At 46.7% G+C, this 23,101-nt stretch overlaps 1 long non-coding RNA gene across 3 annotated transcripts in view; it reads right to left on the bottom strand.

Annotated features, from left to right (window-relative positions):
- LOC109445769 (uncharacterized) overlaps positions 1 to 23,101 on the bottom strand; it is a 132,183-nt gene that overhangs the window by 66,697 nt on the left and 42,385 nt on the right. Inside the window, exons 2-3 of one of the 3 annotated variants that reach the window (XR_012494098.1) lie at positions 8,865 to 8,983; positions 8,233 to 8,350 (exon numbers count right to left, since the gene is read on the bottom strand). This is a non-coding gene — a long non-coding RNA (uncharacterized LOC109445769). Of the gene's footprint in view, positions 1 to 1,050; positions 8,351 to 8,864; positions 8,984 to 23,101 lie in introns of those variants that run through there. The other 2 variants (XR_012494097.1, XR_012494096.1) reach the window with 2 other exon arrangements.

Below are 23,101 nucleotides of genomic sequence, written 5' to 3' on the forward strand. Positions count from 1 at the left end.
TTAACTCCAAAACTACTCTTTCAACAATCGCCGTTAATATCAGTTAGCTTTTGCTGAGTAACAAACCATCACAAAACCTCAACATTTATTTGTCACTAGACAGGGGGGTCAGCTGGGATTTGGCTGATCTAAGCTATGTTAGCTGATCTCAGCTGGGGTCACTCACCCCTGCGTGTTCACTGGGGCTTGGGGGAGGCAGTATACTTACTCTTAACTGTCCTTGGGTGGGGCAGCCCAGCAGGATTCCTCTGGTCCCTGGGTCTCTCAACCTCCTCACCTCAAGGACAAGCAGGTTAGCCCAGGTATGCCCTCCTAGCAGTGGCAGAAGCATGAGACAACAAGCAGAGACACACAAGTACTTTGGGGGCCTGGGCTCAGACCTGCCACACCATCACTTCTGTCATTTTCTATTGACCAAAGCAAGTCACATGACTGAGCCCAAAATCAGATAGAGAAGCACCTGTTGTCTACGTGGGAAAACCTGCAGTTACCTAGCAAAGGCATAGACCCAGGGAAGGGTGAATAACTGGAGCCATTAGTTAACTTCTATGTCATGTCCCCTTATGCCTGTGAGAGTGACAAATGTGAATCCTACAGAACAATGCCACATGGATGAAGAGCATAAGTTTGGAATAAGACTGCTGGGTTCAAGCCCAGCCTGACTGGCTCCAGGGGGTCTGCCCACAACCATTGCACCCGATAGCCTCTTGGCTGACGCTTCTCGTCTGGATTACAAATGCCCTGAGCACAGAGGTGCTGTCTTATTCATTTCTCTTAGTCCGTTCATGCTGCTATAACAAAATACCATCCACTGCATGGCTTAGAAACAACAGAAATTTATCTCTCATAGTTCTGGAGGCCTGACGTCCAAGGTCAGGGCACCAGCAAGGTCGGGTGAGGGCCCTCTTTCAGGTTGCAGACCTCTCCTGTATCCTCACATTATGGAAGCCGTGAGCTAGCTCTGTGGCACCTCTTTTATAAGGGCTTTGGTCTCATTCATGAGGGCTTCTCATGACCTCCTCACCTCCCAAAAGCCTCACTTCCTCACACCATGACACTGGGCATTAAATTTCAACATATGAATGTTGGGGGGCTACAATCATTCAGACCATAGTACTATTCCACCCTCAGTGCCGAGCAGAGCACCCAGACCTGCAAGTACGGAACTGGATTAAACAGAATTGAAGGCCTTTTATCACGTGGCCAGGAGAAAGCTGCCATCTCCCCTCTTTTTAATTGGGTGGCCCAGAGGAAGTGGCTTACTGCCACCACTTCTCAATAAGTACATCTGTAAATGGGGATGGGGAACTGACAGCATTGTGTTATTGTGATTGTTACTTAAGACAATGTTTGACAAGTCCTTTCACAGTGCCTAGCACATGATAAATAGTCAACAATGGTGACTGCTGCTATTAATGGGCTCAGGGAAGCAAGACAGAAAACAAGTGGTCCTGGCTAGACTGTGTGTCCTCAGGAGAGGTCAAGGCAGAGATCTGGAAAGAAAGAGCTCACATCTGCTCAGACAAGAGACGCAGTGGGGTGACTTCACCTGGGCCCTAAGTCACAAAAGGATTTTAACTAATCACCTCTTGGCTGTAAACTCTCGGTGAGTCTCAGCGTTCACCTGGTGTACAGAAGGGAGGAGCCCTGCGCTGGGACCCAGAGACACCTAGACTCAAGGCCTGGCTCTGCCATAGGCCCGCTCTGTGACCTTGGACAAGTCACTCAGCCTCTCTGGGCCCCAGTTTCCTCATCTATAAAATAAGGGGCTTGAATTAAGTGATCTCCAGGCTTCCTTCCAGCTTTAAATAATGGTTGAGCTAAATGACTGGAAACAAACCGTCTTTCAGCCCATCTGGCTCCTTGGCGGGGGAAACCCACGCAGGGCTTTGTGAGTCAGAGGTTGGGAGTAAGCTCTAAATCGAAACAAAAGCTTTGGGGAGGTTTTTGTTTATTGTGACAATAACTCACAGTTACACAGCGTTTTACCATTCACACACCATTTTATTTAGATTCTCATTTCATCTGTGCAACAGCCCCATGAAATATGGTGCTATGCACTCTGTAGAAGAAGACGCACATTCCAAGAGTATATCAGGAATTTGTTCAGCTGCACGTAACAAAAGGCCTGACCTGTGTGGTTCAAGGAAAGAGAGGTTTGTCTTTTCACAAAACAAGAAGGCTGGAAGTAATTCTGTGGTTCTCTTGTGCTTCCTCTTGTGGTCACAAAATGGCCCAGACGTACAATCCATAATCAAAGCAGGAAGGGGAAATGGGTGTGCTAGTGACACCTATCCCCAGGAAAGCGAGGCTTTCCCAGAAACCCTTCCAGCAGCCTTTTCTCTCACATTTCACTGGCTAGCGTGTGTCCCATGGCCAGTCCTAGCTGCAAGGGAATCTTAAAAAGTCCCTTTTCCTGTCTATATTATTAGTGCCGCGACTGTTGTAACAAAGTAATACAGACCCAGGGGCTTAAACAACAGAAATGTATTGTCTCTCAGTCTGGAGCCTGGAAGTCCACAATCAAGAGGTCGGCAGGTTTGCTTCCTCCTGAGGGCTGTGAGGGAGGATGTTCCAGGCCTCTCTCCATGGCACATGGATGGCTGTCTTCTCACATGTCATTTTACACTGTCTTCCCTCTACGTGTCTCCCCACATCCAGATTTCCCTTTCCGCAAGGGCCCCAGTCATATCAGAGTAGAGTTCACCCTACTGACCTCTTTTTAACTTGATTACCTCTGTGAGACTCTACCCCAAATAAAGTTGCATTCTGAGGTACTGGGGGTTAGGACTTCAACACTTGAAATTGGTGGTGTGGGGGAAGGGAACACAATTCAACCCATAACACTGCCCCTGTAATGGAGGCAAAAGGGAAGGAACAGTGTCTGCTACTGAGGGTTCATGGATTTGCTAAAAACCGGTAAGTGCCAAAGCTGGGACTCCAATTCAGGTCTTGACTGGAAGTTTAGGGCTCAACATACTAAGACTCCCTGCCTCTCATTTAGCCTCTCGTTAACAGGAGACAGTATTTTCTAATGAGTGAGAGGACCGTCTAGCTTCAGATCCCTGGGTGAAAATCCACTTGCTGTGTGGCCTTAAGCAAGCTACTCAACCTCTCTGACTTCCGTGAAAGAGTCAACTCATTCAAGATTTAACAAATAGGAGCTGAGTCCCCTTCTATTTGTCAGGCACTATTCTCAGTGCTGACAGTGACCACAGAGAAATAAAAGTGCCTATTGAATAGTGTTACTTTGAGGATTGGATGAAACAACCCAAGTAAATACAATAAAAGACTTAGTTCTTTAGTGCTCAGCACTAACAAGCAATCGGGAAATGTTATTATTACCATCTAAGTAATTGTTATTAGTTACTCTCCCTCTCCCCTTTCCTGGGCTCTTGCAGACTGTACCTTATGCCCTGGTCACTGTGCGTGTCAGGATGATGGATGTAGGTCAACCACGGACCCTGCCGCTGGCGGGCACAGAGCACATTGCCTAAGACGCCCCGGAAGCTGCCTAATGCTCCGAAGTGAGATGTGCGTCTGCTGTCCCAGAAGTCTGGGGAAGGAAACCATTTTCCCCTTGACACCCAGCAGAGCAGAAATGATGGAGGAGCCAGAACCAGGAGCCTCCAGCACACAGAAAGGGGATGGAGCTATCGTTGCCAGTTTGGCGGTCACAAGAAAGTGAGTCAGAGCAAGAGGGAACTCGGGACCCTCCGGGAAGATAGCAATGGGAAATAAATGATTTCCTTTGAAACACTGGATCCAGAATATGATGTTTCAATAGGGAGAGTGAAGGTCTGTACCAGAATGGGAAAAGTGGGACTGAACAGCAATGACCTTGGAAAGAGTGAAGGACAGGAATGTTAATTTGGCAACATCCTACTAAGTGTTAAACACATTCTGCACTGTGTCTCCTTGGATTCCTGTGACAACCAAGAGAGGCAGAATGGTGTGATAGGTAAAGGAGAAAGTCAAGAGAATGGTCAGAGAAAACCCAGATAGGAATCCCAGCTCAGCTGTTCGCTACTAAATCCTGTGCTATTTTTGGCAAATTACTTAACCTCTCTGAGTTGGTTTCCTTATTCGTTAAGATAAGAGTGGTAATAGCCAACTTACATGATGAATGAAAAATACCGACAGTACATGCTCAATAAGGAGCAATTGCTGCTGTTGTTATTTGTTCTTATCCTTACTGCTGCTACCGTCTCGAGTATGAAGTAGATTTTAGTGCCAAAGGAAATTTTGAACAATCCTAACTCATTCTGTTAAAAGGTTTTTTGGCCTTGATCCATCCTTCATCTCTGAACAGATAAAATGGGCACATGGATACCAGGAGAGCTTAAGTCATTTTGTTCCCAGGAAATAATTCATATGCGTTACAACAAGTGATTTGGGGCAGGGGCGGGAAACAGGATAAAGGAAGCCCCACCTCTCATGGGAGGTGGGGACAAATGCTCCTGTTGTCAGCTCACCTTTTGTCTGTGCCACTTGCTCTTCCCTTTTTCATAGTCTGGTGGGTCTTTACCCCTCTCGGGTTGGTCCTCATTCTTCATTCTCCTATTTCCACCTTGCATTAACTCCTTAGACTTACTAGTCAATACTGTCATCCTGAATAAGAGTTTGAACTTCCCTCCAGCATGATGTCGGGTCTTCTCAGCCCATGCCCAGCTCTACTCTAATTCACAACCGTCATTCTGGGACCAGGCCTCGGGACCCTTTCTCTATAGCACGGCACCTCTGAAGCTCACCACAGTCTCATGAATCGGAACTACCTCTCTCTAGTTTAATAAAACGATGGCCCTCACCTTCAGACTCGAGCCTTAGCCAGTCTTAAAAGAAGGAGGTCACAGAGTTCTAATTCCCTCTCTCTGTACAATTCTGTCACTTAGATTTCGGGTACATTCGTCAGACGCAGACTCCTGACCACTGGAGTCATGAGCAGGTGAGGATGTCAGGTCCCCAGGTCACAGCATCCCCTCTCCTCATCCTCGTGATATATCCTAACTCCACCTAGACACACACTCCAGTTCGCTGGGTGGCTTGCCTTATATCCCAATGCCTCTGGAAATCCGGGACTAGCTGCCCCTAGCCCTTTATAGGATCCTCACACCATTTCTCCTCGCTGGTCCCAGACCTGCCTCTCTGTGCCTCAGGCTGCTTGCTGAGTCAGTGTGAACCCCAATGGACCACTTGCCACTAACTTCTCCCAAAGCCCATATGTTTTTCATAAGGTCACCCCAGCCTGTTACCCCTCTATTCTTTGCTGCCCACTTGTTCGCCTCCGTCAACAAGCCCCACTACCAACATTGGGTCTGAGATGGATGCAGCCCCTCGAACCCTATGCCTGGACATCCCAGCTGTCTTTCCAGATGGTCAGGCCAATGTCTGCAGCTCCCACGCTGCCTGGTCCCAGCTCCCTCCTCCCACTTGTGGAGCCTGTGCTGCCAAGACCCCAGCCTGCTGACTTCGGAGCCCCCCAAGCACAAATACACACCGTCCTTCCCAGAATGCTCTACTTATCATGTCCCACACCAAGCACAGAAACTCAGAATAGAGAGACAATTAACACAAACAGGGACTGCACCAGCTCTGCCAGCTGTGGATTCATTTGGCTGTGCATTCATCCATCTATTCATATTTAACAAACATTGATGGACCAAGCTCTACATGCCGGCTACTGGGAAGCTGCAGCAAATGAGAGGGAGTGTGCCTTCATCACACTTAGAATCTAGAAGGAGGAGCGGACTTTGAATAGTTACACCAGGCACCACACTACAATCACATTTGTGGTGGATGCTGCAGAGAAAGGCACAACCCCGGTTCACAGAACTCAGAGGAACCTGTCCCGAGCCCTTCATTTCTCTCAACTAACATAACAAAGAGATTTAAAGTGATCTATTCTCTGATTCACAGATTTTTTGGCATTATTTCTGATCATCCTAAACTTGGATGCAAGCCATAATTTTACAATTCAAATACCTGTAGAAATCAAAACTACACTACCGCCTTCTGAATTACCACCATCAGCTCTATTAATAGCTTTCAGCTCCTTGAAAAGAAGTGGGGGAGGGGAGAAAAGACACCAGAAGAGAACACTCTGGATAGATAAATGCCAAGTACTGTCTGATGGACGGTCCCCACTACAAAGAGGGAGAGGCAGGAGCTGGGCAGCAGAAGTAGGGAGCCTCTGGGATTTCACAGGCTGGAGACCCCGTGCATTTTTCTAATTCTAATAGGATAAGCCTCAGAGGCCCTTAATACAAGGTGGTTTTTAAGTGTTTCCAAGCTTCCTGTGAATGATAAAACGGCCTTCTTCATCAGAATTATTCAACTGTGGCATTCCTGCTTAGCACAGCGATGGGGGGGACACACATTTCTCCCACAGCCCCCCTCACCCCCGTGTGCTGACCCTCTTTTCTCCCAGGACGATTGGCTCGTGGCGCAATCCCCCTGAGCTCCCTCCCCTTCCTTTTCTGGCCTCTCCTCGTCCTGTCGACCCAGGACCCACTCCCCACGCTGCTGCGCAGCAGACACCTGCCTCCCCTCAGCCCTCGCTCCAGAATCGCCTCCTGCTGTCAATACCTGTTTCTCCCTCAGTGAAAGGAGGATCCCCATAACATCTCCTGGAGACGGGTTTGAGAGGATTTAATGAGTGAGTACAGATAAAGCCCTTGCAGAGTGCTGGCGTGTCTGAAGCAGCAGACACGGGCCGGCTATTATGTGTAATGGTAGCAGTAGTAACATACACTTCACGGGATTTATGTGCAAACCAAATGTAGGAATGGGTTTTGTACTCCTGGGGCTGGGGGATGACTCAGAACTTGAGGTCAGCGAGTGGGTGTCAGAGGAGCAAAGAGTGAGAGAACTGAAAGAATGGAAACTGTGGTCCGAGATGGGTTCCTGGGGGATGCAGACTGTGTCTGTTTTTATCACTATTGTATCCCCAAAGCCCAGTGTAGGGTCTGGGATAGAGCTGATACACAATAGATATTGGGAGGGAGGGAGAGGAGGGAGGGGAGGCAGGAGGGAGGGAAGGAGAGAAGGGAAGAAGAGAGACGGGAGGAAGGGAGGAAAGAAGAGAGGGAAGGAGGGAGGGAGGGAGAAAAGGAAGGGGTGAGGGAGGAGGGCGATGAGGAGAGGAAAGCAGCGCACATGGTTTGGTGATGGGAATGGGTAGCTGACGTGTCTGGAGGTGACGATCGCTGCATCTGAGAAGCCCAGTGAAGCAGGAGAGGAAAGTACCAACAGTATCGTTCTCAGAGGCATCACAGTCCTTCAATATAACAGTCGGACTTGCTGTGGTGAGGAAGTCCACGAGTCAGGGTCATCAAGAACTCGGAAGAGGGACCAGGAAGACGAGAAAAGATGGAGGGTGGTTGAGCTGAAGAGTGACATGAGTCTCAGGACAAGGGCTTCCACGTGAGAATGGGGGAGTGAGGACGGAGCATCTGGAGCTGAGAGAACGTCCTACGGGCCCTCAGGGCCATGTGCCAGTCCTCCCGCGGGTGGCAGGTTTTCTGTGCCTTTGGGGGAACGGCAGCCCCCGCGAAGGGCAGGAGGCAGAAAGAGCAGTCAGGGAAAGGCAGGGTGTGTGTGCGGTGTCACCGTCAGAACGGGGTGGTCACAAGCTATGCGTGTGAGCACGTACACTCACTTCAGCTTTATGTACTGCTCGTACTTCATTCTAACCAGCCTCTGTTGCTACTGGACAGTGAGAAAGTTAAATTTAGCCCAGTTCCATCCATAAAGCCCCATGCAGTCGTTTTTTTTCAGTCACTTCTCTTTTAAGACTTAGCCTTATCTCACGTAAATGTTCAACCTAGAATATTCCCTGGTTCGTAGTAGGTGCTCAGTAAATATTTGTTGAAAGGATAACTGCTCAGTTCAAAGCCTCTTGCCTGATACACACTCTTCTTCCAACCATGAGGGGTCTCCATGCTGCCCAGATCCAGCTGTTGCATCTATTATGTGATATTCCATGGTCCCTGGGCCCTCCTCATGGTCTGTGTAACCCCCAGCCATAGTTCCCTTCCTTTCCCGGAGACACGGGTTCCTCACTCCACCAGGAATTGTCCTGGGGTGTTGACCCCGCCCTGGCCCCACCTAACTCCATGCCTCGTTTCAGGCCCTTACAGGTGGGATTAGTCACCTCTTGCCACAGCAGTGCTGCATCACAAACTATCCCACCCTCAGTGGCTCTCAGCACTAAGCCTTTATTGTCACACTCACAAGTCTGTGGGCCAGATGGAAGGCTCTGTTTCAGTCTTCAGGTCTGTGGGGTGGCTGGCAGGGTTTTCTTCCCGTGCGTCTCGTGTTTCCGGAACAGCAGATTACCCGGGACACTGTTCTTCTCATAGCGATGGCGTAAGTGCAAAAAAAAGAGTGAGGAGAAGCAAACAGTACACCTCCAGCTCCAGGCTCAGAACTAGATCTCTGTTCCTTCCACCCACATCCCACCGGCCAACATAAGCTACAGGGCTGGCCAGAGGGAGTAGAGAATTCTACTCCACCTCTCACCAGAGGGACTGGGCAATGCCACTGGGCAAAGGGCATGCAGACAGGACGGATGGAATATTGGGAACAATGAGGCACTCCGCCACGGTAACTCTGCCGTCCATGCAGGAAGAACTTGGGCCATCCCCGGGTACTGAACTCTCTCTCTCAGTGGTCCCCCACACTGCTGCGTTATGCCTAGCTCATGCAGGGTCTCTGTGTGAACCCCCAGCCGTCACTTAGGCTTCGAACAGGAAGCACCAGAGCAGGCTTCTCCACACTTCATGGGGAGACTTGTGGCTCCCAAGCCCTTCCCTCTTAAAATGAGAGGGGTAGGAGGCCCTCTCTGAAACCATGGCCCCTCTCACCTTCACAACTGTCTGACTTGTCCTGGGACAGAGGGCGGGACTAACCAGCCATCCCCATACTCTGCAGGGGTTCCTTTGAGATTAATCTTGGGTCAGCCGGCATCTTCATTTTTAGTGATCTGAGTGGAAATAGAGAAAAAAGCAAAATTCACAACTCAACTTATTGCCCCAAGGAAACTGGATATTCCACTATTTTGCATGAAGAACTAGGGTTTCAGAGATGACCATACAGGAGGCAGGATGGAAATGAAACCAGTGGGGGAGAGGGGAAATAATGCTTTCTCACAGGGCTTAACCAAAAAAATGTGGGTGTTCAATAAATATTTCTTTGATTTTGTTAAACTTTTAATTTGCTCCACCTCCACTAAAGACCTCTGGCCAGAAACACTATGGGGTAACTTTACAGAAAAATAGCAGCAACACAGAATGTGGTCTGAGATTAATAATGGGGGGATTTAGCCTAAGAAAGCATTATTAATCTTAAACTTCTATGAGTGCCAACCTGGCCCAGGCACAATTTTTTAAGTGGTATATACACACACACACACACACACACACACATTATTATCCAAAGAAAATAAATGTACTAAGCAGAATTCTCACTGAAAGGAAACAAAGAAAAAGTAATAATGCCTAGAAATTGTGGTTAATAAAAGCACAAAGCTGGCCAACTTTTGCTCTTTAATTTCTACATTCAAATTATTACAAGGCGTGTGCATTAGGTGGGCTGCAGGCATAAACAGCATTTTATCAACCACATAAAAGACAAAATCTTAGCATAACCCACAGGCAGCATTTCCCACCACTAGAATCCAAGTCCACCCTATCAGACATGGAGTCCAAGGAAAAGACAACTTGAAGAAACTATTGTTGCCTGCCTCGTGCTCACAGCAAATGGGGACATCAGGATGTCTGGTGCATTTTAGGAAATGGAAAGATCTTATTCAAAGGTACTGAGGTAGGAATGAGCAGAGTAGTCAGGGAACCAAAAGGCCAGTATGGCTGGGACTCGGTGGGAGAAGAGTAGTGCCAGTGGGTGAAACTGGGGAAATATCAGTTGCAAACCATGCGGGGTCACATTAGTTATTACTTGATTGATGACACCAGCTTTTGGCTTATTTCAGCTTATTTGCTGAGTAGACCTGGGTGATGGTCATACACAGAGTCCAAGAAACAATCAGATCTTTCACAACTCATGTTTCTAGAAATTCTCTTTTGTAGTTTTCTTCATGGGTATCTTAAGGCGCTTCTAAAGCAATGCTCTATAAAACAACAACAACAACTTACCCCAACCCATTGGCCATGGAGTGAATTATTTACAAAAGTATAGGTCTTTTTTTATCTTATCTGACACCTGAGGGATGAAGGTCTACAGCAAAGAATAACTGGCTGACCACCAAAGCTGTTCATTTCCCCTGGGACCACAGCTAGGCTATGTTTAACCATAGACATTCAGCCTCCTCCGGGGTTAGTTGAGGCCATACGGCTGGGCACTGCCAGTGTGATGTGGGCAGAAGTGATGTATGCTACATTCAAGCTTGGCCCATAAAAACCTTCCAGATAAATCTGCATTCTCTCTATTTCTATCTGCTGGCTGGACCTCAATGTCCAGAGCAGCCACGAAAGCCACCTGTGGAAGATGGTGGAGCCACCTTCAGCCTGGAGCCCTGAATGACTGTGTGGAGTACAGCCCGTTCCCATATTCACTCTACCTTTGTTTACACTTCATGTAACGGTGAAATACACCTCTAGTGCATAAGTCACTGAGTTTGGGAAAGTGTGTATTAACAGCAACTAACATTTTTTTAATTAACAAAGCACCAAATCTGTCTTTTGATTTATGTCCTCAGAGACAGCTTAGGTTAACTTTCTCCCCATTGGAGTTGCAGAAAGCAAGATTTATGATACTGGAAATCCTCCCTCAAAGAGAAGGGAAAGCGAAATATGATGGAATGAGATATAGTCCTAACAGGGGTCCAGTCATGAGCTCGAGAATCATGGCAACCTGGCCATCTACCCTGGAACCCCCAGTTCTGCTTTTTCACCCACTGCTATGCAGTCATTCCACTCCTCCTGGGTCAGCTGAGGGAGCAGAGCACAGACACAGCCTCTGTTGCTCAGAGAATACCCAAACCTTAGACTTCTTCATAAAAGCTTTTCTGCAGGGTCCATTTATAGATCCTGCAGACTTGGGAGCTGCCACCCATCAATCACTGGTATTCTTCTACCTCCACCCTTCCAATCACTGACATACACTCCTCAGGTGGGCAATAAGCCATTGCTAAGTCAGCAGAAGTTTAGGATTGGTTGTTTCCTGGCCTTAGTCAATTTCACATTTAGAAACATCCAGTAACAGGGAGGAAGCTGGGTAAAGGGCAATATTCAGGAGATCTATTCCTTTTTCCAATCACTGACCACTGCTCATTATCTTTAAGTATTGAACCTTTTCCCTTATTATAGGAGTCTTCTCATGAAGGAAGAAGGCTGGGTGTAACTTTTCTGCTAGGCGGCCGAAGGGGAAAAGTCAAGCGGTGTCTGTGTGTTGGCAAGTATATGTGTCTGTCTCTGCACACATGTGTGTGTGAGTCTGTGTGATGTGTGAATGTGTGTGTGTAAGTGTGTGCATGTGTACATCTCTGTGGCAATGACGATTCTATTATTGGGACTTGACAAGAGCAAAGCTTTAAATGCTCAGGAAAGCCATCCATGTTATTGTCACCCAGAAGAGAGGAGGGCAGTGACCAAGTGAGTTGTCGAAGTCCTATGTACAGATGAATGAGTGATTGAAAACCCTAGGAAAGGAAGTCTGAACAATGAAAAATACTTGCATGGACTTCAAGGTCAGAGAGCCCTGAGTTCTAATCTAGCTATACTATGCAACTTGGACAAGTTACCTAAGCCCTCCAAGGTGGCATTTTCTCATCTGTTAAATGGAGCTAACAGCAGCTATTGCAGGGCTGGTGGGAGGATTAAATGGGACCGTACATGTCATCCTCCAGCACAGAGTAAATATTCAACAAGTAGTCTCCAGTATGGTCTTCTAATCAATGGACCCACTTTGATCTATTTGTTGTCTAATTACTTCACCTGTGATTTTTTGGGCTTCAGTTTTGGTTCAGCCAACTACCTCGATGATTTCCTACCTGTGCACCTGAGTCCCTCGAGCAAACCGCCAGCGCTACACTGACCAATATGGGAACCACTAGCTTCACACAGCTACTTATTTTTAAACTTAAATTAATTAAGGTTAAATAAAATGAGAAATTTTCTTCCTCAGCTGCACTAACTACACTTTAAGCTCTCGCTGGCCTCCTGCAGCTAGTGGCTACTGTATTATTGAACAGTGCAGGTATAGAACATTTTCACCATCATAGAAAGTTCTGCTAGACAGCGCTGGGCTAGAAAGTGGTGTAAGACTTATGAGCTATTTTCCAGTCATTCCAAAGGCCTTATGAAAACCATACATTTACCCACAATGAGACTGCCCAGGTTAGCTAACGCACTCACAAGACTGCTTTTGGCTGGAACTGAAACAGGCCTGTGAGAAAGCCATTATGTTAGTTTCCTCCACGGCCAAAGATCGAATAGGTGAGCTGAGGAATGAGCCGGAGCTCTTGGCCCTGAGTTCAGACCCGGAGAGCTGGCCATGCAGTGGGTACAGTGACCCGTGGGCAGTGGACAGTCACCAGGTCAGATACAGGTCCTTAGAACCTTTACAGTGCAGAGTGTGCGGGTATTGGGAGCTATACAGCCCAGGAGTAGGTGGCAAAGCCTCAGAGGCAGGAAGAGGATGGTGACGGGATGACGGGACAAAATGGTGTCAGAGATACAATGTGGGAGCGAAGGCAGCACTGGCCCCACGCAGAAGCTGAACTATGTGACCTTAGCTGAACTAGCGTCACTTTAGCATCTCGATCCCGTGGATGGAGCACAGGCTCTTGAAGGGAGGGGGAAATATATTTAGATATTACTGTCAACACTTAAAAATGCTCTTCTTAGAAGGTGATTCATAAAAGTGGAGAAACAAGTTGAATGTTCCTTTGTACATGTGGCTTATTGGTGGGTGTGGCTGACATTGCTATGGGACAAGATGTCCGCGTGCAAAGAGCATCATCTGCATTTGGGAGAAAGCCTGCATGGTGTGTACAGCCGGGAGCCCCAGTCCCTCTGCCAAGTGAACCCCAGCCTGAGTGTGCCTGGCACTGAGTCTTCAGAGGAAGGGAGAAATTGCTCCAAGGAAAAGGAATGGGGACAGAGTAGAAAATGAGGTTGGAAGAATAGAAACCAAAAGAATGGGGATGATTGAAACTAATTGAGGGCGCAGTGACATTCCACAGTGGTGGGACAGCCAATCAATGAGGCCGTAATGTCTTTCCCATGAACTCTCCAATCAGGTCTCCATAGCCCACCGATGCTGCTGTAAATGGGTTCACCTGGGGAGGGGAGAGGCCACAAAGAGAAGAGAAGATGCAGGGTTCGAACCTACTGTGCTTAACAGAAAAGCACAGAACCCTGAGTACATGGGGACAGCAAGCCTCTGGGACGCCACTGAATCCCATGGGACAGGCTCTGGACTTCCCTGGGATGGGGAGGGGTCTGAGTCACTTACATCTTAGAGGGACCAGGGGACCCGGGGAAGATCTGGGTTAGCATCCGAGGCAAGTTGGACAGGAGTTTGCAGATTTCATCTTCCCCATAGCTTTTTTGAAGGGAGGAGGGGGGAGCATCCAGAATTGACACTCAGAAGATATCCGTGCACATCCTAGCTCTGCATTTATAGGCTGCTTGACCTTGAGCAAGTTCCCTGACCTCGTGGAGTGTTGTTTTTATCTTGCACGGTGCCTGCCTCCTAATCAGCCTCCACCACTTTTCAGCGACGGTGCAGATGAGCCTGGTGCAGCAGGCAGCCCTCATGCAGAGACAGGTACACAAACATGGCCTACTGGAAACGGTGACGGGGAAGAGGGGTGCTCTGTGTCGCTGGAGAGGAAGAAAGCGCAGGCACCCTACCCACCACTGGTCCAGGTTTTCCATAACTGTCTGCATTTCCCCCCCAGATACACATCTGCACCTCATGCCAGGTAACGGCATGGAGTAGAAGCTGAGATCATATTGAAAATAGCTCACAACTGGTACAGTCAGAATGAGGGCCAGCTGTAAACTGGTGTGCACCGGCCACACACGCAGGGTTCCCTCTGTACTAGAAGTAGTGTTCCCACAGCCGTGGGGCACTGGGCGGTCATCAAAATAGTGGTGCATGGACTTTGGAGGAAGACACACTCTGATCTCCACTGTAGACCTTCACTTACTACCATGCAACATCGGAAACATACCTTCTCTCCTGTGATTCAAGTTCCTCATCTATAAAATAAGTAGAGGGATACCCTGCAGGGTTAAAGTCGGGATTGGACAGAAAAAAATAAAGAGCACCATTTTGGGTCAGTTTTCCAGAAGGAGGCTCTGGGGTGAGATCTGGGGGTCGTGCATTTCATTAAGGAGAAACCAGATGGGGTTGGAGGGAAGCAGCCCACAGAGGGGAAGGAGCCACGAGGGTGCCATTTCAGGAGTCCCAGCCTCAGCTGATCCCTTGGGGAGCTTAGGGGTATAAACAACACTCAGACTTGGATGGTGCTTGTCTGGAGGCAGAGGAGCTGGACATTTTATAGCCACAACCATCAATCTCTGGCTACAAGATGTTGGGAGAGCAGATGGCATAGACTCCCAGGCACATCGACTCTCCATGGCGGCAAGAAGCCTCCAGTGCCCCAGTGTCCTCGAAGGTGGCAGGGGTAGGTGCGAGCTGCTACAGCAAAGCATGCATGGGCTGGGGGATGGGCACACAGAGCCTTTAAAGGGACCTGGGAGGGTGGGACGAGGTACAGGCATCGCCCACTACACTCCCTTGCACTGTTTTGTGGGAAGCAAATTAAATAGCATCGGTATAGAGATCAGGCTTTTTTCATCTTCTCATTTATGGCTGTAACAAAATGATAACCACTGATATGACTTTTACTATGTGCCAGGCACTGCTCTAAGTGTACTAACTTACTTAGTTTTCACCCGCAACCCATTATTATTCCCATTTTAAAGATGTGAAAACTGGGGCACAAAGAGAGCAAGTGACTTACTCCAGGTCATGCCACTAATAAGTGGCAGAATGGATACGTTGCCCAGAAAATGGGTCCCTAATCCCTGCTCTTAAACACCGTGCTGTACTGCACTTGGAAGTGGCCACCTCCCTGCTCTGCCCAACCAGAAGCTGCCAGCCACAGGTGGCTTTATAAAATTAAAGCTAAAACATTAAAATTCAAGAAAATTAAAAACTCAGTCACACTACCCACCATTCAAGTGCCCAATAGCCCCATATAAACATTGGCTACCATACCAGACAGCGCACACACAGAACACTTCCAACAGAAAGTACCACTGGATGCCACTGGAGAGAAGGAATCTTAGAGAGATGGCGCAGAGGTGTTGAGAGCCCAGGACCTGAAATGAGACAGAAGTGGCTCCTATCCCAGCTGTGACCCTTATTAGCTGTGTGAAGTTGGGCCAGCCTCTGTTTCCTCACCTTTAAAATGGGCATATAAATACCTCCTTCTCCTGTGCCGACTGTGAGAATGAAACAAGATGGTGAACTGTCTCCCACATGCTTAGCACGAAGTAATCACTCACTATCGTTACTCCTGTTACTTCTTCTACTCATTGTTGTTGTTTTTTATATGGAGCTGGCAGGAGCCCCCTCAAAGCTCACACCACATCACAGATGGGGAAACTGAGGCACAGAGAAGGAATTTAGCATGAAGGTGGCAAAGCCGGGACCAGAAACCATCTCTCTCGAGTCCACGGACAGCCATCTTTCCACCGATCTGTTCTGTAAAACAATCCCATGGCCATTTCAGCTCTTCAGCTTCAAGCTTTGTCTGTTGGGTTTAAATATTCCATCTCTGACCAACTGTGAAACCATGGAAACTGAATGGCAAATTGAAAAGGCAGCAAACAAATTAGCTTCCAAAGCCCCACAAATGATATAATCGCTCCAGTATTTAAGCTGCAGATATTCTCTGCTTTTTAGCCAAGGCCTTTCTCAATTGCTTTTGTAAACCTGCACTTGTGTGTCCCACGTTCAGCTTCAACCCACACAACATTGTGCCAGACTCCACATCCATTCCCAGCCCCACAGATTCAGAGCCAAACTCAAGGGGGGATCTTTACCCTCCCATCCTCTGCAGGAAGGCCAAACCACATCAACAGGTCTGCAGCTCTCTCATTTCTCCTTAGGAGCTGAAAAAATAAGAAAATTGGGTTGCTTACCTGGGGTGGGAAGAGAGGAGACTTGTTTGGAGTGGACCAAAGGGGGAATTATGAGAACTAGTCAGAAGCATGACCAGCTTCTGTGCTAGATTGCATTAACAGTCCGATTCTTCACCCCGCACGGTAGCCACACCTTTTGCCATGTAACTGGGCAACAGTACTTCCCCACTATGCTAGAACATACTTCCATGGCCGTGGGGGACATTCTTTGGACAATGGAATGTTTGCGAATGTGATGCAGTCCTGAAATGCTTCTGTGTAATGGAGCGCGCCATCTCTGTGGCTCTGCCATCACCGTGAGAGGACCATGCCTGCTCACTGAGGAGGAAATGGGAAGAGCCCACTGGATCAGAGCTGCCTCAGTTTAGCTAACCCAGACAAGCCTAGCTTATAGCACAGCATGCCTGCTATATTACTCCCATGCCTGCTGATGCACAAAAGCATGGAAAAGTCCAGCTGAGATCAATTAGAAACTCATTTTGGACCAGCCAATCCATAACGAATCCACAGAGGCATGAGGCGTAATAATAAATGGCTGTGGTTTCAAGCCCACTAAATCTGGTGATGCTTTGTTACACAGCAATAGTTAGCTGATACAGCATCATTGATTCCTCTCTCCCTCACTTCCTATGTGCAATCCACCAGCAAGTTGCAAATAAATCTACCTTCCTCTTTTCCGATTCCATAGCTACCAACTTAGTCCATTCCAACATCATTTCTCACATAAACCACTGCAATTACCTTTTAACTAGTTCTCTCACCTACACTTTTGCCTGCCTCCAATCCATTCTAAACAGAAGTCAGGACTCTTTCCTCAAATCACAATTGAATTATGTTTCCCTACATAAAGAGCAAGGATAACTCTTAGAATAAAATTCTAACTCCAAATGATGCCTGCCAGCCCCTCAGCATCCAGCTGCTGCCGACCTCTCCCAGCTCTGGTTGTGTGCTTGCCCTGAAGTCAGATCCACCTTCCTTCAGTTCTTGGGATGTGTCCAACTCTTTCCCACATGCTGGTTCCTCTCCCTGAAAGGCTTTTCTCCTTGCTCTTAGCATGGCTGATTCTTTCTCTTCCTGAACCTTATCATAAACGTTATTCATACAGGAAGGCTCCCTCTGTCGTCTCCATCTCAAACTAATTGTCTCTTTCGTTCTTAGAATTATTGGAACCGGATGTTGTTTTATTTATTTGTCTGCTTACTGTATTCATTTACTCAAAAGTTATTTATTGAGCTCCTATTATGTGCCAGACTTTGATCTAGGTGCTGGGAAGAGAGCAGGGAATAAGGCAGACCAGATCCTTGCCCTCACGGACTTGCCTTCTAGTAGGGGAGACAATGAACAGGTAATAAATAGTGGCTCACACAACTTGCTCTCCCTTGGGTGTCTCATCAACAGAGTAAACAGGGAAGATGACACAGGCTTTAGTCACTTGACTTGTTGTAATTGGCTGCAAGTGAAACAGTTGGCGAGGTAACAAGTTATCCCGACACAGCTCCATGTCAATCTCTTCTATACATCGTTCAGTGTCATCCCTTTGTGATCTTATGCTTATTCCACTGACAGCTCCTCTCCATCCCTCCCCAAACCTTGAGTAGTTCTGTCTTCATTCTTGTTTGCTTCATTTGTATAGGATTTTCTCATTATTATTAGAACTGGCCCCAATACCTAAGCAACTTACTGTGGGAGATGAGCCTCCAGTCGCATTTTACCCTCTACGCCATTCTACCAAAACCCAGCTGAGTTCTTGGCTCATTTCATCCTTGTGTTCATCAGAAAGCAGACCTCTATTGAGCTCCAACTGCCCTCTTTTTTTTTTCCTATTTCTCCACAAGGTCATGATGATTTATACCAGTTCCCATGAATTTACTAACTTCCCACTTTATATTTCTTCTTGCAAAACTTAATAACTCTCCCTTGTCCAACGCCATAAATTTACCTTTTGCTAAATACTATTCCACACAAGATAGATAATGTAATTTTAGATAGTGATAAGTAAGGTGAAGAAAATAGAGCAGGGGAGAACACATAACTGACTGGGTTGAGTGAAAGTTCCAGTGCATGCTTAATAAATATTTGTGGAATTAATAAATTAACAAAATTAGGGCTGGCCCAGTGGCTCAGGTGGTTAGAGCTCCATGCTCCTAACTCTGAAGGCTACGGTTCGATTCCCACATGGGCCAGTGGGCTCCCAACCACAAGGTTGCCTGTTCGATTCCTTGAGTCCCGCAAGGGATGGTGGGCCCCGCCCCCTGCAACTAAGATTGAACATGACACCTTGAGCTGAGCTGCCTCCTGGATGGCTCAGTTGGTTGGAGGACAGCCTCTCAACCACAAGGTTGCCAGTTCGACTCCTGCAAGGGATAGTGGGCTGTGCCCCCTGCAACTAGAAATGGCAACTGGACCTGGAGCTGAGCTACGCCCTCCACAACTAAGACTGAAAGGACAACAACTTGAAGCTGAACAGCATCCTCCACAACTAAGATTGAAAGGACAACAACTTGACTTGGAAAAAAAGTCCTGGAAGTACACACTGTTCCCCAATAAAGTCCTGTTCCCCTTCCCCAATAAAAAAAAAAAGTCTTAAAAAAAATTAATTAATTAACAAAATTATTAATTTGTTATGAGTAAATTAAAGCTCCTTCTCCCCAGATCAAGCTTCCCCCACCCCCTCCATTTTCTTTCTTGTCCTGAGAATTGAACTGGAGATTCTTCCTCCAAATATGATCCAGGTTGAGATCCAGTATATTAATGTACAGACTAAGTTGTTGTAATAAAGAAACCCCCAAATTTAGCTGATGAAATAAAATAACAGCTTACTTCTTTCTTATCCGACAATCAAAGAAGAGTGGTCTAAGCTAGCTGGGCAACTCTGCTCCACAGAGTCATTCAGGGACCCAGGTTTCTTCCATCTTCTTGCTACACTAGTCCCTAGTATGTTGCTTTCACCTCCATGATCAAAGTGTGGATCACTGCCTTACCCATGCTTTTCTCCACAGGAAGTGAAATGTAAGATGTTTCTTTTTTAAAGAAATGACTAGTTATTGGTGAAAATTTAATCAGTTGACTACAACTATAGCAAGGGCGTCTGGGAAATGTTTTCCACCGCTGGGTGGCCATGTGTCCAGATAAAACTTAGGAATGTGCTATTTCTAACAGAAAGAAGGGAGAATGGACATTGGGGAACACAATTCAGCCATTTAGAGCCATTTGTGCTGAGGGCTGTGGAGGAGTACTGAGGCCTTGCCTTTAAAAAGTTCACCATGAGATTGTGCAGGTAAAGCACTAGCAAAATGCCTGGCACTTGCCACTCAATAAATGACTAAATAAATGAATAATACATGCTCAGTAAATGCTAATCACCGTCATCACTGCTATTCTTCTTCTTCTTACTTTTTTCCCAAAGTTTCCTGGGAAGAGGCCACATGGTCCAGTGGAACAAACATAGGCTTGGGAGTCAGTATAAGCCTGTGTTTGAATCCTGAACCCACTACTTCTTACTGTGTGACCATTAGCCTGAGGTTTAACCTCTCTAAGACTCAGTTTCCTCATGTGTAACATGGGGGTAATGGTGGTGCACTTTACAGGGTTAATATATTTTTTAATTATATAATCATGTAAGTGTTTAGTACAATGCCTGCAAAGAGTATATGTCAGTAGATAATAGTTTTTGTTATTATCATCCTCATCATCAGGGAAAGATAATCACGTGTATCAATTAGGTATGAATAAGCTGCAGAATAACAGAACCTCATAACAATGGTGCCAACAGGTAGTTTATTTGGCTCCTGAATCCAGGGCAGGGCTGGAGTGGAGGCTCAGCCATGCCCCCAAGGACCCAGGCTCCTGCTCTCTTTCCTCTTCGCCGTCACTAGTGGGTTGGCTTTCCTCTATTTATGTGTCCCTCCTAGCCACCAGATGATGGCTGTACCACTAACGATGTGTGCATATTCCAAACAGGAAGTAGGGGGGAGGAAGTGAGAAAAAGAGGCTTGCCAGTCAAGTGTGTTCCTACTTACCAGGAAAACTAAAGCTTTCCCAGATGTAGAATCCCACAGACTTCCCTGAAGTCTCAGTGGCCAGAACGGTGTCCTATGGCTGCCCGTAAGTGTCAAGTAGCTAAGAGAAGGGATTGTGGACGGGGGTTGATTCAGCTATCAACAGTGACTCTTGCATATGTTAAACTGTGTTCCCCCTCCCCCCGCAAAATAAATTGGAGTCCTAACCCCCTGGTTTTTGTAAATGTGATCTTATTTGAAAATAGAGGCTTAGCAGATATAATTAATTGAGAGGAAAACATATTGAAGTAAAGTGGATCCTTATTCCAATATGACCAATGTCCATATAAGAAGAGAGACACACAGGGAAAAGATATCCATGTGACAGTGGAGGCCAAGATGGAAGAGATGCTACCACAAGCCAAGGAATGCCGAGAGTATCAGAAGCTGCAAAAAGCAAGGTAGATTCCTCTTCTAGAGACTTTGGAGGGAACATGGCCCTGCCAACACCTTGATTTCATTCCCCAGCCTCCAGAAGTATGAGAGAATACATTTCTGTTGTTTTAAGCCACCCAGTCTGTGGTATTTGTTACGGTACCCCTTAGGAAACAAATACAGTGAGGCTGCCACACCAAGTAAATAAATGGATGCATCACAATGTATCAAGTGCCAAAATCAAGGGTTGTGTTACACAGACTTGATTATGTCATTCATTCATTCATTCATTCATTCATTCATTCATTCATGCAACCCCTGCCTGACCTGCGTGGTTTGCCCAAGCTAATGTTGGGTCAGACTCCATGAACCCTTCATCTCAATAACTCCTGTTCTCATGGTCTCCAGGTCCCTTTGCTCAAGAGCAGAGATACTTGATCACACTGCTTGTGCTGCCTGTGTACTACTTAAGCCAACTTCGAGGGAGCACTCAGCCCCAACTGGCCTCTGTGTCTGCACCTGGTGGCACCACTGGACAAATGACTAGTGGTGGGTAAATGTGACCTGCAACCAAGAAGACCCAAGACACCGCAGCTGCAGGAACTGCCTTTGAGGAGCTGCTGAAGCACCAAGCTCAAAGAATGCGTGCTCAGAGCTAAGACAGGGAGAGTCAAGCCAGGATGAGTTGAGACAAAAGACAACCTTTTATGCAAGTAGGTAGATTCAAACCCTGGGTTGTTATGGCTTACCGAATGTCTTCCCAGCTCTGCAAAATCTCTTTAATGAGAAACAATGCTTCTTCCCCAGGTGGATCCCTTCTCTTTAAAATGTTTATTGAGCAAATATTGTGCATCTGGCCACGGGCAGGATTATACTGCTGCCTCACCACAAAAGGAAAGATGGGAAAATGTTATTTTAATCCACATTGTATAAACAGAGAAACAGAAGAAACTGCCCAAGGCCACAACCTGCACATGGCAAAGCTTGGACTCACACCCAGACCCATCTGGCCCTGGTTCCTGTCCCGGACCGCTGTACAATTCCGCCAACCGGAAATGGGGCTGAATCAGCTCAGGAAACCAGTTTCTTTGCTCAACCCTTGCGGAATTCAAATAAGGTAGTTCTACCATATTTCACACCAAAAAAAATATATTAATCCTCTCGTACTTAAGCTTGTTTTCCCATAATCTTTCTTAAAATATCATATATCTTCTGGTCTGTGTGAGCAGAAGACAAGCGAATGAACAAATAGAAACATGTTTTTAATAGAAAAAGACTGACTCTGATGGTGTTAAGATTCTTCATGTATTATTTTTAGGTTTAAAGATCAAAATACACATAATACAGTCAGATTTTAATCCAACTAGATTATCAGCAATATCGCTCCCTAGTTTGATTTGTAGAAGAACACAAATCTGCATGTTATAGCTTCCCGTATAGACATAAATGTTTCCAACCCCTGAATAAATTAAAGAGTTCAGAGAATTCTGCATTCAAATCCCTGTGTCAAGTGCAAAACCAATCTGGACTTAGGATGGGAGAGATTTTATTCAAAAAAACCACTGCAGTAGGGAGAACGCTTCAACTTCAGGAACTTCAAGTATCTCAAAATCAAACAGAAAAAGCCTTTGCTTTCATCGGGAGGGGTTACAGGGCTAGCGAGGAATTTGGAGGAGGCTGGCAAACTGTGAGGCTGAGCAGATGGCATGACCAAAACAGTTTAGCAAGATTTCTCTTTGTGGCCGGCCACTTGGGACAAGCTGTTCGGTACCTCGGTGCTTGCTTAAGCTTGGCAATGTGCCAAAGTTTAGGAGCCTGTAGGAAAGAGGAAAGTGTCTCTAAAGTTTGGACAAGCTGAGTCCATAGGTAATTTTGAGCATCCTGGTCATCCACTTCTGAACTGTGTGACCTTGGATAAGTCACTTTTCTGTTCTGAGGTTGGGCTTTCTTTTTTCAAAATGTGGACAATATCTGATCCCTACCTCACAGCATAGTGAGGATTGGATGAAGTCATTTGCAGAGAACCTTGGATCTCTATTCCCCCAGGACCTAGATGGGTACCCAGTGATGGAGTCAGTCCGTATCCACGTTAGCAGCTATCCTTATACACTTTCACCAGGAGGGCTGCAAGAGGTCACACACCCTGATGTTTGGAAAGTGCTTCTGAAACTGCAAGATGAGAGCGAGACTTTTCCTACACTCTGTGCTTGAGAACCCTTCCCCTCCCCACGTGACATCTCAAAGGCAAGCTTGGTAAATTTGTTCTCAGCCGCAAAGAAAATGGATTTGAAAGTTCAATAAAAAAGGAAATTTTCCTTTCTGTTGTTTTTCCATGCATCTGGTTAGGGGAAATAAATCCTTTTTATCAGCCAGGACATTCTTCAGATGCACGTTAAACTGTGATGCCAGAACTCAGCAAAATGCTCAACATCTGGAAACCTCCCAGACAGTCTTTGGTTCTTAAGAATAAGATCTAGAAGACAGAAAGGA

Source organism: Rhinolophus sinicus, linkage group LG02, assembly GCF_036562045.2.
Source record: "Rhinolophus sinicus isolate RSC01 linkage group LG02, ASM3656204v1, whole genome shotgun sequence".
NCBI lineage: Eukaryota > Metazoa > Chordata > Mammalia > Chiroptera > Rhinolophidae > Rhinolophus > Rhinolophus sinicus.